Genomic DNA, 18,317 nt, shown 5'->3' with positions numbered 1-18,317 from the left:
CCAAGTTCAGGGCCCTTGTTGGTAACTGTTTGATTCAAATTTCCTGCCACCCCTGCCATTGATGCAGAGAGTAATGTTGGAGTTGCATCAAAGGTGAGCAAAAGGCTTAATGGTCAAGGGTAGTAATCACCATATCAAGCAAGTTACCCCAATGCTTGTTTACCCAGACTGCACAGATCAATGCCTTGTTGGATGTTGTCTGAATATAAATCCTCTTTTCCACATTTCTCCCTGCTGTTGAAGCAGAGAACAATGTTTTATATGCATTCAAAGTGAAGTATCAGGGTTAATTGGTATAGGGTAGTAACCGCCACATTTCACACTGGTTATGGACCATTCCCCCCTAAAATGGTTGAACAGTATGAAGAATGGCTTCACAAATATATGATTTTTGAGGGTTAGCATAGAGCTGAAAGAAACCATAAAAATACTGATTTCTTATCAAGGGACACACTAGGAGAAGAAATTAAGTCAGAGACTCCAAAAAAAAAAAAAAAGGGGGGGGGGGGGAGATGTATGTGATGGTTGCTATATACCCCAAGAGAGATTGGATGAGGAAACAAGTGGGGGAATCTGGGCAAGAAAGAAAATCTGGCTTGGAACCTTCAGAAAAAAAAAAAGAATCCCCAAGTTCAGAGAAAATCTCTTTCACTGAGAAGAACTGGGAGAGGGGGAGAGACGGAGAACAAAGAGGGAGGGACTTCCCTAATCAAAGGGGAAGGGACACCCAGGAGGACTGGGAGGAGAGGGGGAGATGGCCTGCAGAGGGGGCTGGACAGGAACAGGAAGGAGCACTATTAGAAGCAGAGGGAGACATGGAAGAGATGGAGGTGGAGGTGTTGGAGAATCCAGAGACAAATGGTGGAAACCTCCTTAAGGAGACCTGGATTGTAAAAGCCATATAGCTCCCTACAGGGATAAAGCATCTGCTAAAGCACAGGCTGGGTTTTGAGGTTGCCTTGCTATGTGGAAGAATCCTACAGAGAATTGTTTACTGAAGCATTGGCTATTTTGGGGAAAGTTACAACTTCCTCTCAACCCTGTTGTGCTTGGGGGTGGACCCTTGTCCTGGGGCAGAGATGGAAAGCCTACTGAAAGGGAACAGGAGGTAGCTGCCCCCAGGGGTTGGAGCACTGGAGAAGACAGAGGCTGGGAAGAGCTTCACCATGGGAGGAGCCCATAGGGACCCGGGCCGCTTGGACTTAGGTGGGCGTCGCAGGGTCTCCTAAGAGAATGAAAGTCCGGCATGCCCACGGAGACAGAGGGAGTGCGATCGGGTTCAAAGGTGGCTGCTGGTTGGAACAAGGAGAACCAGAAAAGAGATGGTGATGACAAGCAAGGAACAGAGCCAGACTCTGGAGATGGTCAGGCAGGCAAAGGTCAAGATCCAGAGGTCAGTCCAAGGAATGTTCAGCAAAGCAGGGGTCAGGTACCAGAGGTCAGACGAGGTCAAAGGCAGACTGTGGCCTTTGAGGCAGGCGGCAGGCAGGCAGGCAAGTCAGGAGCAAGCTGAGGTCAGTACCAGTAAGACAGTCCAAGAGTACTACCTGGGTAGACAGACAGATGAACACAGGAACAAGCAGGACACGGAACCAGGATGCAAGAGCAAGTCAGGAACAGAACTGGAACAGAAGGATCCTGGAACGAGACTAGGAACAAGCAGGAACAGGTACAAGCACAGAGGCAATCTTAGAACAAACCAACCTGATTGCCAAGGCAAGGAAGTAGAGACAGGAACTTCCTTATATTGAGGGATCAATCAAGGTGTGCCGCGGAGCTAGGACCCGCCCTTGGCCCTATATGAGTCTGGGCAGTCTGAGCACATGTGCGTATGGGCGTGGCTAACATGGCCAAGGACGCCAAGCCTCAGTGTGAGGCCTGGCGCGCAGTGGAAGGCCCGACCACCACTGATGCGGGACGCCAGGGGCCTGACAAGACTGGCCACTACCGCGAAGGAGGTTGTCCCGGGACCTGCTATGGGACCATGAAAGTGAACAGGCCCGAGCGCGGGATGGCTGCGGGTGGGGCGCGAAACAGTACCCCCCTTTCTAGGCCCCCCTACGCGGCTGTGGTTTCTCAGGGTACAATCTATGGAAGGTCCTCAGGAGATCCTTATCAAGGATATTTTGGGAGGGTTCCCACAAATTCTCCTCGTCCCCATGGCCCTCCCAGGCTAAAAGGTATTCCCACTTGCCTTGGCATCGCCAGACATCGAGGACCTCTCTTATCTGAAGAGAAGTGTCAGGTTCTGCAGAGATACGTGGAGCAGGAGGGTCTTTGCGTGAGGGCCAGGAGAGGACCAACGGCTTCAACAGGGACACGTGAAATGTGTTGTAGATACCCAATGAATGAGGTAGCTGGAGTTGATATTAGACAGCTCCCACCCTTCGGATCACAGGAAGTGGTCCGATGTGTTTCAGAGCCAGACGGTGAGAGTGAAGTCTCAGTTAAAAGTGTCGAGCACTCAGACACACTTTCTGGCCAGGTTGAAAGAGTGGAGTGGGTCGTCTATAAAGATCAGAAGTGCGCTTGGCGTGTTCAGCAGCTCGTGAAAGTCGCTCTTTTACCAGGGTCCACACTTGGCGAATGGTTTGAGCCATGGATTGAGCCACTGGAGACGGAACCATCAGAGGAACAGAAAGAGGCAGTTGGGGCTGCCTTCCAAAGACTACTGCAAATGGGGATGTGTCAGTGGCTTCTGCGACATGGTATTGTGCGGCAGCTCAGCCCAGGGTAGAATATCCAACCAATTGTTTTGCTGATTGTTTACATAGGAGTGTAGGAATGTCTTCAAGGTCCGATTGGTCCTTTCGGGCTTCCCATTGGCCTGGGGATGGTAGGCCGACGTATAACTCAGGGAAATTTTGAACTTTCGACACAAGGAATGCCAATACTTGGCGGCAAACTATGGTCCCCGATCGGATACAATCTCCTTGGGGAGTCCATGGATGTGAAAGATGTTCTTCAGGAAGAGCTTTGCCAGTTCCGGGGATAATGGGATAAAGTGCCCCATTTTCAAGAAGCAGTCGATGATGACCCAAATCACCGTGTTATTCTGGGAAGGAGGGAGATCTGTAATAAAGTCCGTCGAAATACTGGACCATGGCTCGGTAGGTGCTGGGAGAGGCTGGAGCAAGCCCCAAGGCTTCCCCATTGGTGGCTTTTGCTGGGTGCAAGTGGGACATGAGTCCACATAGTTTCATGAATCTTGCACCATAGTAGGCCACCAATAGTGCCTTTGCAACATTTCCAGTGTCCTGGCACGACCAGGGTGGCCTGCCAGTTTAGAGTCGTGGGCCCACTTTAAGACACGTTCACGTAGCCGACGGGGAATGACGGTCTTCCCAACAGGGACTGTGGTAGTTGCAGCAAGGGAGATACAAGCAGGGTCGATAATGAAGCTAGGAACTTCCTGGACGTCCTCAGGCTCGAATGATCTGGACAGCACATCAGCGCACAAGTTCTTGGAACCAGGACGAAAGCACAGGTTGAAGTCAAATCTTTCAAAGAATAAGGCCCACCGGGCCTGACGGGGATTCAAAAGTTGAGTCTCTGAGATGTTTGAGGTTCTTGTGGTCAGTGAAGATGGTAAACTTATGTTGCGCCCCTTCTAACCAAGGGAGCCACTTTTGAAGAGCTAGTTTGACTGTAAGGAGTTTGCGGTCACCCACAGTGTAATGCTGTTCCTTGGGGGAAAACTTATGAGAGTAGAATAAGCAGGGAGTTAGCTTGCCCGTGTTGACTCAGAACAGCTCTGGCGTCGATTGCTGAGGAGTCGACCTCTACAAAAAAGGGATGTTTGGGATCCGGATGAAAGAGGCAAGGGCCGGAGCTGAAGGCTTCTTTAATCCTCTAGAAGGCAGCAATTGCTTTGGGTGTCCAAACTCGGGTGTTGACCCCTTTCCTAGTCATAGCAGTGAGTGTGGCAACTATGAAAGAGTAATTCGCAATGAAGCTCCGGTAATAATTGGTGAAGCCTAGAAAGCGTTGCAACGCTTGAAGGCCTACTGGCTGAGGCCAGTCGTGGATTCCATGAAGTTTTTCCAGGTCCATTGAGAATCCACGATCAAAGATAATATAATCCCAAAAAGGGTAAGCGATTCTGCTCAGACAGACATTTTTCCAGTTTTGTGTACAAATGGTTCTCTCTCAGACATTGGAGGATGATGCGGACATGTTCACAATGGGATTCTATGTCTTTAGAGAAGATCAGAATGTCATCGAGGTATACAACTACAAAATTGTACAGGAGATCACGGATGATTTCATTCATGAGGCGTTGAAAGACGGCTGGAGCATTGCATAGCCCAAAAGGCATTACCACGTATTCGTAGTGGCCGACTCTAGCATTAAACGCCATATTCCAAATGTCATCAGGTTGGATGCGTACCAAGTTGTATGCACCTCTCAGGTCCAGTTTGGAAAAGATCCATGCCCCTTCAAGGCGATTGAACAGTTCACTAATGAGGGGTAGCGGGTATCGATCTTTACGAGTCATCTTGTTGATACCCCTGTAATCGATACAGGTATATAGTCCACCATCCTTTTTCTTCACAAAGAAGAACCCCACTCCTGCGAGTGAATCAGATGGACGGATAAAGCCTTTCTCTAGATTCTCTTTAATATATTCCGACATAGCCTGAGTCTCAGGCTGGGACCACGGATAGGTTCTGTCTTTGGGAGGTGTAGTGCCCAGCAGAAGTTCAATAGGCCAGTTGAACTTGCATAATGGAATCAAGGTATCCGCTTTCTGCTTAGAGAACACATCGCTGAAGTCAGAATACTTTGGAGGTAAACCTGGAAGAGTAACTGATTTCAAGATGGGTATCACGGGTATACCGGGTGCAGAGAAGTCTTTTGGCATTTTGGGCCCCACTGTACCAACTGCAGGGATTGCTAATCGAACTGCGGTTCATGGACTGGAGCCAGGGTAAGCCCAGGATTACCGGATGAGTTGAGTTTTTTACGACATAGAAGGATATCTCCTCCTCATGGAGGGTACCTACAGTGAGATGGATGGCCACTGTCTGGTGAGTAATGAGACCTGGAAGATGTTCCCCCTGGATGGAGGCAATATGAAGACTCACCTCTAGGGGTTGTAGAGGTATTTTCAAGAGTTTGACGATGTCGACCGTAATGAAGCTTGCTCGCTCTGGTATCGATGAGAGCAGTGGTCGCAAAGGTGTGGTCCTTGATGTCCAGGGATACAGGAAGCAAGAGTTGAGGGCCAGAAACTGTTGCGCCCAAGCTCGGGACCCCCGCCGGGCTCAGGCATTGCAGTTTCCTGCATGGACGGGGAAAACCTGCCGACGATGTCCAGAAGTGCCACAGTAAAGGCAGAGTCCCTCCTTTCGCCGACGGAGATTCTTGGTCGGGGAATATTTCCCACAATTCACTTCAATGGGTTCTACCATGGAGGAAGGTGATGGTGCAGGAGTCTTTTCTGGAGTGCAGGGTGTACTTGTAGGGCGTACTGGAGGAGGGCGTGGAGCCTTAACTTCTAGGCATCTTTGCCGGAGGCGATGATCAATCCTCACGGCAAGGGAGATCAAGTCTTCTAAAGATGTGGGAGTCTCACGAACAGAGAGCTCATCTTTCAGAGCACTGGAGATTCCATCTAGGAAGATGGCTTGCAGACAATCTTCTTCCCACCCAAGTTCTGTGGCCAAGGTCCGAAACTCTAATGTGTATTCGGAGAGGGTCCTTGACCCTTGTCAGAGCTGGATTAAGCTATGACTAGCGATAGCCATACGACCTGGGTCTCTGAAGGTCTGCTTGAAGACAGCAATGAAGTCCGATAACTTGGAGAGGATGGTATCAGAGTATTCCCATAAGGGAGAGGCCCATGCCAGAGCCTTCCCTTCCAAATGAGACAGAATGAAGGTGACTTTAGTGATCTCTTTAAAAAACAACAAGGGTTGTAGCGCAAACTGCATAAAGCACTGATTAAGAAAGCCACGGCAGGAGCGTGGATCCCCATTATACCTGGGTGGGGGTGCAAGAAGTGCCAGTGTTGCTTTGGGAAGCATAGTGGCCGAGAGGCCCACCGGGTTGGCCATTGCTGTATCTTGTAGTTGAGAGCGCAGTTCTTCAACCGAAGAGGCCAGCGTCTCTAAAGGTTGATGATGTTGTTTCACTGTGGCGGCCAGACCTGGTATGGCCCTGGAGGCGGGAGACTCCGCCGAGTCCATGGCCTTGGCAACCTGTTGCACTCGGGGGTGGACCCTTGTCCTGAGACAGAGATGGAAAGCCTCCTGAAAGGGAACAGGAGGTAGCTGCCCCCAGGGAGAAGAGCACTGGAGGAGACAGAGGCTGGGAAGAGCTTCACCACTGGAAGCCCGAGGTCCCCCCGGGAGCAGCCCATAGGGACCCAGGCCACTTGGACTTAGGTGGGCCTTGCAGGGTCTCCTAAGAGAATGAAAGTCCGGTGTGCCCACAGAGACAGGGGGAGAGCGATCAGGTTCAAAGGTGGCTGCTGGTTGGAACAAGGAAAACCAGAACAGAGATGGTGATGATAAGGCAAGGAACAGAGCCAGACTCTGGAGATGAAGACAGGCAAGGAAAGGTCAAGATCCAGAGGTCAGTCCGAGGAATGGTCAGCGAAGCAGAGGTCAGGTACCGGAGGTCAGACGAGGTCAAAGGCAGGCTGAGGTCTTAAGGCAGGCGGCAGGCAGGAAGGTCAGGAGCAAGCTGAGGTCTTTGAGGCAGGTGGCAGGCAAGTCAGGAGCAAGCTGAGGTCAGTACCAGTAAGACAGTCCAAGAGTACTACCTGGATAGACAGACAGATGAACACAGGAACAAGCAGGACACGGAACTAGGATGCAGGAACAAGTCAGGGACAGAACTGGAACAAAAGGATCCTGGAACGATAGGAACAAGCAGGAACAGGTACAAGCACAGAAGCAATCTTAGAACAAACCAACCCGATTGCCAAGGCAAGGAAGTAGAGACAGGAACTTCCTTATATCGAGGGATCAATCAGGGTGCGCCACAGAGCTAGGACCCGCCCTTGGCCCTATATGAGTCCGGGCAGTCTGCGCGCACACATATGGAGATGGCTAACATGGCCGAGGATGCCATGCTTCAGTGTGAGGCCTGGCGCGCAGTGGAAGGCCCAGCAACCACTGCCGCAGGATGCCAGAGCCTGGCAGGACTGGCCATGACTGTGAGGGAGGTTGTTCCGGGTCCTGCTATGGGACCATGAAGGTGAGCAGGCCCGCTCGCGGGACGGCCGCAGGTGGGGCACGTAACAAACCCGTGGAAAGGTGGGAACAATGACAATATTTATGCACAAATCTTATTTCCATGGCTATATATCTGAGGTTCATAAAATTGCATATTTATGAGTAAATAATATTTACATGCATATATGATCTTTTTCTGCACACAATCTTTTGAAAATTTACTTTTTAATAGAGATGTGTATCGTGTGATCGATCGTCTTAACGATCGATTTCGGCTGGGGGGGGAGGGAATCGGATCGTCGCGGTTTTGTTTTTTAAAATATCATGTAAATCGTAAATCGGGGGAGGGCGGGAAAACCGGCACACTAAAACATCCCTAAAACCCACCCCGACCCTTTAAAATAAATCCCCCACCCTCCCGAACCCCCCCAAAATGTCTTAAATTACCTGGGGTCCAGTGGGGGGGGTCCCGTTGTGATCTTCCACTCTCAGGCCACGAGTGCGTTGATAGAAAATTGCGCCGGCGCTACCTTTGCCCTGTCATATGACAGGGCAAAGGTAGCGCCGGCGCCATTTTGGTTCCTGACCCCAACGTCACGAGCATAGAAGATCACTCCCGGACCCCCGCTGGACCCCTAGGAACTTTTGGCCAGCTTGGGGGGGCCTCCTGACCCCCACAAGACTTGCCAAAAGTCCAGCGGCGGTCCGGGAACGACCTCCTGCACTCGAATCGTGTTGCCGTAATGAAAAATGGCACCGGCCGTATGGCCGGCGCCATTTTGCCGTACAGCAATATGGCCGGTGGACAGAAGAGCAGCACTGGAGAGAGAGGTGAGGGTCTGTCCATGGGATGGCGTCCGCGGACAGGATCATAACAACATCATACAACTGGACATCAGGGATGATGGACACAGGATGAAGGACATCTGGACACCTGGACATCATAATCACTTGAACCAGAGGTCATCTAGACATCAGGACATCTGGGCATCAGGAATGTCTGGGACATCTGGATACAGATGAGGAACCCAGAGACTTATGGGAAGGGAAGCCAAGGACTGGATCATACCTCGAGGACGATCCGACGAGGAACGGAACCTGGAGCGTCGGACGAAGACATCAGGACGAAGAAGACATGTAACATGAAGTCTTCCAGACAGGAGCAGCAAGATGGACCATGATGGATGCGGTGGAACTCCTTGGAGGGTGAAACTCCGAAGATGGAATATGGAAAAGGTGTAACTCCATCTGAAGGCACTGAGGAACTGAAGCAGTGCCTTTTTATAGGGCAGGACCAGGAAGAGCCCTGAAGACGTCATCTGGGAGGGCACAGGAGTGCTTCCTGTCTCTGGCCCTTTAAAAGAAGAAGAAAGTCGTGTGGCTAGCCCCTAGAGGGAGCTCCGGAGGCAGGTAGGTAGAGCTGAGGCCTTAAGTGGCGTCCTGCCACATGAGGAAGGAAGAAACAGGCTGGAGGCGGCACCTGCCGCTGAAGAGGAGCTGCAGTGGGGAAGAGTCAGACCCCGAAGAAGAGGACAAGGTGGCAGTGGCTCCCTGCCATGAAGAAGAACTCCAGCGGCGGTGTCTGAACCATGGAGGAGGAGGGAATCCCTACGAGGGGATTCCCCCAAAGGAGAAGATGGCAGCGAGTTATCAGCCACGCAGACAGGAGCAACAAGAGCAGCGACAAGGCCGCGAAGTTGGAAGAGGTGCAGCTCAGCAGCAGTCCGGGCCGCGGACAGAAGAGCAGCACTGGAGAGAGAGGTGAGGGTCTGTCCATGGGATGGCGTCCGCGGACAGGATCGTAACAACATCATACAATCTTAAAATGGATTTGGGTCATTGGCTTTAGTAGGTATCTGTCTCAGTGAACCATTCTTCCTGGTTCCTGTTAATAGCAAGCCTTCCTCAGAACTCTGTCCTTTCAGTCACTTAATTTAATATTTATATGCACCCACTTTGCAGTATTTTTACCAACTATAAGATATATGCCGTTCAGATTAAGTCATCTCTAGATGAAACTTTACAAACAGTTTGCACTGTATTTGATATTAATGGGCAGTGGTTGCAAGGTAAGAAATTAGTACTTAATAATAGGGATATGCAATAGTTTTTCCTGAATTAGGCAATTTCAATGAAATTGCTTAATTTGGAATGGTTCAGGAGAACCGAAAAACAATCAAATTTTTTCCAAAATTTCAGAAAAAAATTCATTTTCGGGTTAATGCACGCTAACTCCCCATTAGTGCATGCTAACTCTGTCATGTTAGTGTGCACTAAACCGAAAATCGGGGCCCCCCCCAAAAAAACTCCGAACCACTGGAAAAACGAATTCCCGCAGGGGGCCCCAAACGAAGCCCATCACGAAATTCTAACCCGAAGCACATCTCTACAAAAGAAAACAGAAATTTTAGAGTGTTTCCTAAATAGTGATGTTCCATCTTTTTTTTTATACAAGGACCAAAGGTGCCAGTTGTTCATACTGCACGTAATTTTGGCATTATCTTAGATACAATGCTATATTTAAGACCACATGCAAAAAGAGTAGTTCAGAGTGCATTTGATAAATTGAAAACTGTTTGAAATCTGTGCCTTTGCTCTAGCCAGACCATTTTTGTTATGTGAGACAGGCAAAGGTGTTGAATGGACTGGATTTTTGTAATGTTATTTATGTAAGGCTTCCTGCCTCAACATTTAGGCTTTTCCCAGGTGATGCAGAATTCTGAGGCATATTTAATAATCTGTACTTCACAGTAGGAATATGTTTCTCTACCTTTTTAGGCCTCCAATTGCCTAGTGTATTAAATTCAAAGTACTGGTTTTGGTGTTTATGGCGTTACATGACCAGATAACTCCTAGTATTCGCTTGGCTTTAAAACTTTATGTTCCAACATCTTCAATCACCGAACACAAAAGTTCTAGAAATTGCTTCCTTCCAAAACCTCAGATAGTGTTTAACAAGGGACCAAATCTTTGCCGCTGTTGATGCAAGTCTTTGGAAATCTTTGCCTGATAAGCTCAGAACCAAGTCGTGTGTCAAATCTTTCAGAAGGCGGTTTTATTTAAACAAGCTTATGATATGTAAGAGGCATGTAATCTATGGCTATAATAAAAGGGATAATAAGAGTCATAACATGTGTCCAAGACCCATCTTGTTGATGGTATGCAGTTGTGGGGTTTGAAATTTAATATGGTGTTTGTTTGTAAGATTTTAATTATATTTTTTTTATGTAACATATAGGTTTATAGATAAGCATGTAAGAAATGCTTTTAAATAAATAAACAAACAAACATGGAAAAACAAAACTCCATAAAAAGAAAAGCAAAATCACTTCAGATAGTGTTCAATCCTATTTTTTAATTTCCCATTGTATTTGAAATCTTCATTTAGATTATGTTTTATTGTATTTCATTTTATGATACATTGCTTAAGTTGCAATTATAAGATAAGCAATCAATCAAGTTTGTAGAAATATATAAAATAAATCATAATACTGAAGTCTTCTAGGTATTCAAAAGTGAACTGAAAAATCTCAGCTCATTCTGTTTGGCAGTTTGTCTCCTAATACTAAGTCACAGAACAAGAACACCTAAAAAGCATACATTTTTATCTTTGAATTTTCTGCAAAAATTGAATTTTTACAATGATAGGATTGTAGTTTTTAACTTTAAAATGTTTAGGCGCTAAAGCAGCATTAAAGCTAAAACAATCTAAGTGTCATGTATCATGTTGGCATTGTTCATGCTGGTACTGTCCAGCTCTAGCCTTTGTCAAATTCAGGACCCCTGCAGATCTTCTTGCTTTCCCAACATTAGGCTCATATGTGAAACAGGGATTCTGTGTTTGGTCCTGGGCTCAGCTCTGAGAGGTAGCCAGTCAAGTAATGGTGTTTTTCAGGTGTATATTGGGGCATATAGTGTGGTTTAACAGGCGTATATTCTGGCACGAAGGTTATCTTTCTGATAGAGAGGCAGAGTCCTAATTATATATGGCAATGAACCTATACTTTTCTGAAAATGTTTCCCAAGGTCACATTTTATAACTTGTGCAACATGAATGAACATATCTCAGAACTGGAACGATTGTTAGGGCTTGGGCCTACTTATGCTAATAAGGTAACATAATTTTGTGGGATAGTGGCAGTGCTAAATTATCCTTCACTGCCCCAGACATATTTCGTACCCAGCTCAAAATTAATAAACCACAGAGCAATTCAAGCACTGCTTAAAATTATCACATCTGGAGAAACCACTAAAAATAGTTCATCATCAGATTCAGCCGTCAAGTAAGAAGAATAGAGGAAGCATGGATTTTCCCAGTGAAGATAACAAGCAGTAAGAAAGTCAACAAAATTGTCTCAGCTCTATAAGGAGAACCTCAAAGTTAGAAAAAAAAAAATTCAAACTAGAGCAAGCCATTTTACTCCATTGTGAACTAAGTTGCCTCATTTTACAGCAATAATAAATCTAGGATATAGAAGAGGCTCCACTGAAGGGTTAAAAATGTCATAAATAACTTATGGAACTCTTTGTCTCAATATTTTGGTTTTTTTTTCTGACAGTTTTCTTCTGCTCCTTTGGACTTCTAGCTTAATTTAATGGAATTTAATTTGCTAAATTTATATTCCACTTTTACAGCACTCGGCTAAACAAAGCAGATAACAACTCACTTTAAACAAGGACAGGGATCTGGGACCGTGAGCCTTCATTCTCCCAGGGATAAGTGGGCTATAAATATTTTAAATTAAAATAAAAATTGATTTTTTTACTCTATTTTATATTCCTTCCCAACTTAATTTAGTTCACTCATTACAGTGACAATCCCTACCTGAGAGCCATGTACTAGGCCTTCTTCTGGAATCTTAAAATCAAGGACCTTAAATCTATCCACTAGTTGTTGCCATTGCATAGTAACTATGATTATAACTTTCTGCCCCTTAGGGCCTGTTAATATTGTCCCAGTAAATCTAAGGATTGGAAGGGCCTGCACCAGGGTTCAAACCCAGGTTCCTCCACATGGCAGTGTAAGCACTACCACTGAGGGGGTGGGGGCCACTACCACTGAGGGGGTGGGAGCACAGTTGTTAGCTTTAGCCACTAAGGGGAGGTACATTTTCTGCCCAGGGAATCAAAAACCGTGGAGTGGGGAACTACTTAGATACCTGAGCAAATTCCTTTGAAAACTGTCTTCTAAGATGGTAACTTTCAAACGGGCTTACGGGCAATTTTATATCCTGCACATACATACGTGCACATGTTATAAAATAGCCCTCGCATGTGTATGTGTGTGCCTAATTTTTACAAGTGTCCATGCACAGCAGCGTGAGTCGGCTCTGGAACGTGCAAGTGAGGGAATTTTATAACAGACAAGCATCCAGGATGACCAGTTTCATCATTCAGCCACCAGTTTGTGCAGTCTAGAGTTAGGATCTCCAAACCCTCCTGGTTCTTTAGCCTGCACTCCCCCCCCCCCCCCCCAGGTAGCCCAGATCCCTCGAACACTTCAGACATGCCTGGAAACAGTTTTATAAAGACTTACACCCCGTCCATAGCATTAGTAACTTTGTGCTGAAATATACCGGGGCACACACCTCGGCGCGTAGCTACTTGTGCGCACATCTCTTAGCCCTGCCACAGAATGCCCATGCCACACCCACATTTTGGCCCTTCTTTAACCCGATGCAAGATATTCACGCATCAGTACTTGTGCGCGCATATGGCAAGTTATAAAATCAGGTGGACATGCAAGTGTGCTTAATGTGCTCCCATCTCCTGATTTTGGTGTGCACCCGGCTTTTAAAATTCACCTTTAATAGAGTGTTCTCCCTACTTATATATAATATATTGAAGACAAAATGCAAGCAGTGGCGAATTGTAGGAATTTTGCAATTTTTAGAAAATTCTTCATTAATCCTGGCAATAACTCAGTGGGCATTTGGTTGACAATTTGCTAACAAAAGATAGCACCAGACTAACCTTTTATAAAATAAACCTTATTGAAACTATTTCTGAGTCGTGGTAATTCAGCGTTTACATTTTAATAGCCACAGTACCTGAGCTTAATGCAACACTTTAAGGGGCGGATTTTAAAACGAGCGCGAATAGCCTACTTTTGTTTGCGCTCCAGGCGCAAACAAAAGTACGCTGGATTTTAGTAGATACGCGCTGAGCCGCGCGTATCCGCTAAAATCCTGGATCGGCGCGCGCAAGGCTATCGATTTCGTATAGCCGGCGCGCGCCGAGCCGCGCAGCCTACCCCCGTTCCCTCCAAGGCCGCTCCGAAATCGGAGCGGCCTCGGAGGGAACTTTCCTTTGCCCTCCCCTCACCTTCCCCTCCCTTCCCCTACCTAACCCACCCACCCGGCCCTGTCTAAAACCCCCCCTTACCTTTGTCGGGGGATTTACGCCTCCTGGAGGGAGGCGTAAATCCCCGCGCGCGAGCGGGCCTCCTGTGCGCCGGGCCGTGACCTGGGGGCGGGTACGGAGGGCGCGGCCACGCCCCCGGACCGCCCCGGGCCGTAGCCACGCCCCCGTACCCGCCCCCAAAACGCTGCCGACACGCCCCCGAAACGCCGCGACGACCGGGCCCGCGCCCCCGACACGCCCCCCTCGGAGAACCCCGGGACGTACGCGAGTCCCGGGGCTCTGCGCGCGCCGGGAGGCCTATGTAAAATAGGCTTCCCGGCGCGCAGGGCCCTGCTCGCATAAATCCGCCCGGTTTTGGGCGGATTTACGCGAGCAGGGCTCTGAAAATCCGCCCCTAAGGCTTAGTGGTTCATTTATTAAAGATTTCCTCTTTACAGGTGAATTTATTAAAGTTTTCTACCAGTTGTGTTCTAGTACAAAATTAGTACCTGATTAAGGGCCTCTTTTACTAAGCACTTTCCCTATAGACATAGAATGGGAGAAAAACAATGAAAACATCTCCTTATTTTAAATAGGCAATCAGTATAAAAATACTGCACATCTTTATTAAATGAGCCCCATAGGCTCACACAACATAAACATGGAGGTATTATATGTTCATTTCCTGACAGAGCATCTATAATGGTCATAATAGTGCCTAGCAGCTCTGTGGCCACAGTTGTTGCCCATCAGTCTTTTTCCAGCTGGTCCTCTGGGAGTAGTAATAGGATGAGGAGCACTATTCTTGCCAGGTTATCCTGCAAACCCAGCTAAGTCTGACATGCTGGTCTCCTACTTTTCTGTGTGAGAAAGATAAGTCTATATAGATTGTTGTTGGGTCAAATGTGATCTGCCAGAGTGACACTGAATCTTTTGTCTAGATCAGCGGTTCTCAACCGGTGTGTCGCGACACACCAATGTGTTGCCAAGCACCAGCTGGTGTGTCGCAACGCCCGGTGTCCCACAGCCCCAGTTATACTTCCCTTTACCTTTTTCCTGCTCCCAAGGGCCAATGGGAAGCCTCCTCCCTTCTTCCTGCCCCCATAGGCCAATCAGAAGCCTCCTCCCTTCTTCTTGCCCCCGCGGGCCAATCGTAAGCCTCTTCCCTTCTTCCTGCCAGTAGGAAGAGGAAGCTGCTGATTGGCCAGTGGGGCAGAAAGAAGGGGGGCATCTCACAGCCAGGGGTAGGCTGGTTTGAGGGGGGCTGGGAGGAGTGGCAGTGTACAGGCCCGTGGCAACGAAGAAGCCCGACCCTGTGGCCACCACGGGCTGGAAGTGCTGAAATTAAACACAGTGGTGAGAGACAAAGAAAAGATACCAGCCGTGCCAGGATTTCCTGCTTCCAAAGTGGCAGGGAACCACGAAAGAGTAGGAATTCCCCAAAGCGGCAGTGAGTCGCAAGCACGAAGAGGCAGGTTACTCCGGGGATTTCCCCCCATCCCCGATGCAACAGTGAGCACGGCAAAGCCGTGATTAAAGTAAAAGTGGCACTCAGCCATGCTGATTACAGATGGGGCAATTGGAGTTCCCAGCGGTCATAAAAGCAGGCAGATGGGGGCCGCCGGAGCCTAGGGATATCCCAACAACCAGAAGAAAGGCTTGAGTGCTGTGGCATATTTTTCTAAAATAAATGTTTGCTGCTTCTGTGCGGCTGAGAAGGCAGCAGCAGCACTGGGAAATCTGCCACTGTGAAATTAAAGGGGAACACAGCACTGGGGCTCTAAACAAAGTGTGTGTGAGAGAAAGAGACTGGGCAGGGATGTGACTGCGGTGTGTGTGTGAGAGACAGAGGCTGGGCAGGGAGGTGAATGGGATGAGTGTGAGAGAGAGAGACTGGGCAGGGAGGTGACTGGGGTGTGTGTGAGAGACAGAGACTGGGCAGGGAGGTGACTGGGGTGTGTGTGAGAGACAGAAACTGGGCAGGGAGGTGACGGGTGAGTGTGAGAGACAGAGACTGGGCAGGGAGGTGACTGGGGTGAGTGTGAGAGACAGAGACCGGGCAGGGAGGTGACTGGGGTGAGTGTGAGAGAGAGAGACTGGGCAGGGAGGTGACTGGGGTGTGTGTGAGAGACAGAGACTGGGCAGGGAGGTGACTGGGGTGTGTGTGAGAGACAGAAACTGGGCAGGGAGGTGACTGGGGTGAGTGTGAGAGACAGAGACTGGGCAGGGAGGTGACTGGGGTGAGTGTGAGAGACAGAGACTGGGCAGGGAGGTGACTGGGGTGTGTGTGCGAGAGAGAGACTGGGCAGGGAGGTGACTGGGGTGTGTGTGCGAGAGAGAGACTGGGCAGGGAGGTGACTGGGGTGTGTGTGAGAGACATAGACTAGGCAGGAAGGTGACTGGTGTCTGTGTGTGTGAGACAGAGACTGGTCATAGGGTTTAATTGAGGTGTGTGTGTGTGTGAGTGACTTGTGGGCCCTAAAGAAGAGAACCATGAGGATAGAGCTTTAGCAGCCGCTGCTGCTCCTGGTTTGTGCTTTCAAAGGAAAGGAGTAGGAGAGTTGATGGAGAGGGTAAGTAAAGGGCTTTTTAAGTTTATTTTTCTTGATAGACTGCCATTTTAATTATTGAGTATTATGTGATGTGTCTGATGTTTTGAAATATGTTATTGATATTTGGACAATTTTTAATAATTTTTATGAGTTTTGTTTGACCTTATTCTGTTCATCAGCTGTTTTGAAACATTTATTAATATAGTTTTACAATTATTTCTGTGTGGGGATCTATAGCAGCTTGGCTTGTTCTGTTTTCCTAATAGGAGGTGTATTAGTGTTTAGGACCTGATTTAATATTTGTTATGTTGCCTTTTCTTAGATAGAGTTGTTATGTGTTCCATAATGCATGTGTAACTTTGTGCAGATTAGTTTCTGTGCATTATTGCAGATCCTGGGACTGTGTTAGGTGCTATATTTCTCTTTCCATTTCTCCAGGTTTGCATTTCATGCAGAGTGGCTTTTTTTTGTTTTCCATTCCAGTTTGTCTCCATATTTATAATTTGTGGTCTTTCTATACTTGGTGAAGGTTAGTTCTGGGTGTGTGACCGAGGTGAGGTATTTTACTAGCATGTAGGCAATTGTATCAGTCTTATTTGTTGTGTTTTCTCAATAGGATATGCATTAGTGGTAAATTATTGCCTTTTCATAAGGAGGGCTATTGTGCCTGGTAGTAAAGGGAGTTTGTTTTGCTTTTACTGAGATGTTATCAGAACCAGAATATCTTTTATTTACATGGTGAGTTCTATGGGTAATGCCCTAGTTCTGCTCTGCATCCACTGTTGGAGGTCAAGGGGGTTCCCGTGGATGCAGAGTGTATGTTTACATATAGCCACGTGACGGTCACATGTTCAGTGTGTCACGCATGTGAGAACCATCTGTCAGGTGTGTCCCTGCTGAGAAAAGGTTGAGAACCAGTGCTCTAGATTAATACTTTGCTTTGCATTTCTTGGGTTCAGTCCACTAATTAATGTATTATTTTTTTAGATGTTTTCCAAATCACCCCAGAACCCATGAGGCATTTATTCCTGGTTCAGGGCTTGGGGTGGGGCATCCTGCCTCATGGTTACCAGGGAAAATGTAGGGGGAAAGGGTGCCCCATTGACTGATGGAAGTCCCAGATATGATGTAACTGAATCTAATTTATTACCTCTGAGGCAAAAATTGTGCCAGTGTTATCAACAAAAACAGCCCATTGTATTCAAGGGGAGAAACATTGGCAATAAATATCAAAATTTTGCCACTAATCTTTAATAAATGAGAATGTAAATGCTTAGGAAACCTTTCTAAAACATTTGTATAGGAAAATAGGCTAGATAGATACATAGCGATCTAGCTAGCTATGTATCTATCAACTTGAGTAAATGTTTCCTATACTTATGAATTTTTAGATATTAACTCTTCCTCCAGCAAAGGGCCATCTAGAACTGGAGGAAGTCCCACTAGCTGGCACCGAGAGGAGACCCATCACTGCTTCCCTTGGCCCCCACCCTCTCCTCCTGCCAGTGCTGCGATCATCTTGGGCAGGCCCAGCTGGCCTAGCCCCTTCCTGGGACTGCCCCTTTCTCTGCTCCTCTTCCAGGAAAGGTCAATCTAGGAGCATCTTGGCGGGCCTGACACTGAAGGGCCACGCCAAAGGATGTACCCCTTTGTGCGTCCATTTGTGTGCACCTTCGGTATCACCAAGAATTGTTTATCCTCTTTTCTATATCCTTGAAGCCTGAATCAAATGTAAATCTCCTATTCTAAGCTACTGATTCGCTGAACATAAGAGGCACCAGAAACAAAGAACCTCCTTCCACCCAAGGGATCTTCTCTCTACCTTGCTGACTTCCCCTGAGCTAGAGGTTCCCTCCATCCTCCACCAGTCCTCCCTTAGATCTAGTCTTCTCAGTACTTCCTAGCTGAGCTTCTTCCCACTTTCTCCTTCCCTTCTGCTCCTCTCAACTTGCTCCTTAGTAACATCACCATGTGCTTCTCTCCAGCTGTCATCCTAAAATCACAGGCCAGGGTAAATACTCCTCCCATTATTCCCCCCACTACTCCGTGCCTCACCATATTTAGACAAGGAATCATGCTAGACTTATTCTCCCTCCAAGAGAAACTCTACTTGCTAACAAACAATTCACCCAGAACACCCCAAGCAATCTGTTCTTGCTTAATACTTGATCCATCCACAAAAGTCACATGTTTTGCATGAACTTATTACAGTCCTCACTGCAGTTATGCTGTGCTTAAC

This window comes from Rhinatrema bivittatum, chromosome 3 (assembly GCF_901001135.1).
Source record: "Rhinatrema bivittatum chromosome 3, aRhiBiv1.1, whole genome shotgun sequence".
NCBI classification, from domain to species: Eukaryota; Metazoa; Chordata; class Amphibia; order Gymnophiona; family Rhinatrematidae; genus Rhinatrema; species Rhinatrema bivittatum.
This window is presented reverse-complemented; position numbering follows the sequence as displayed.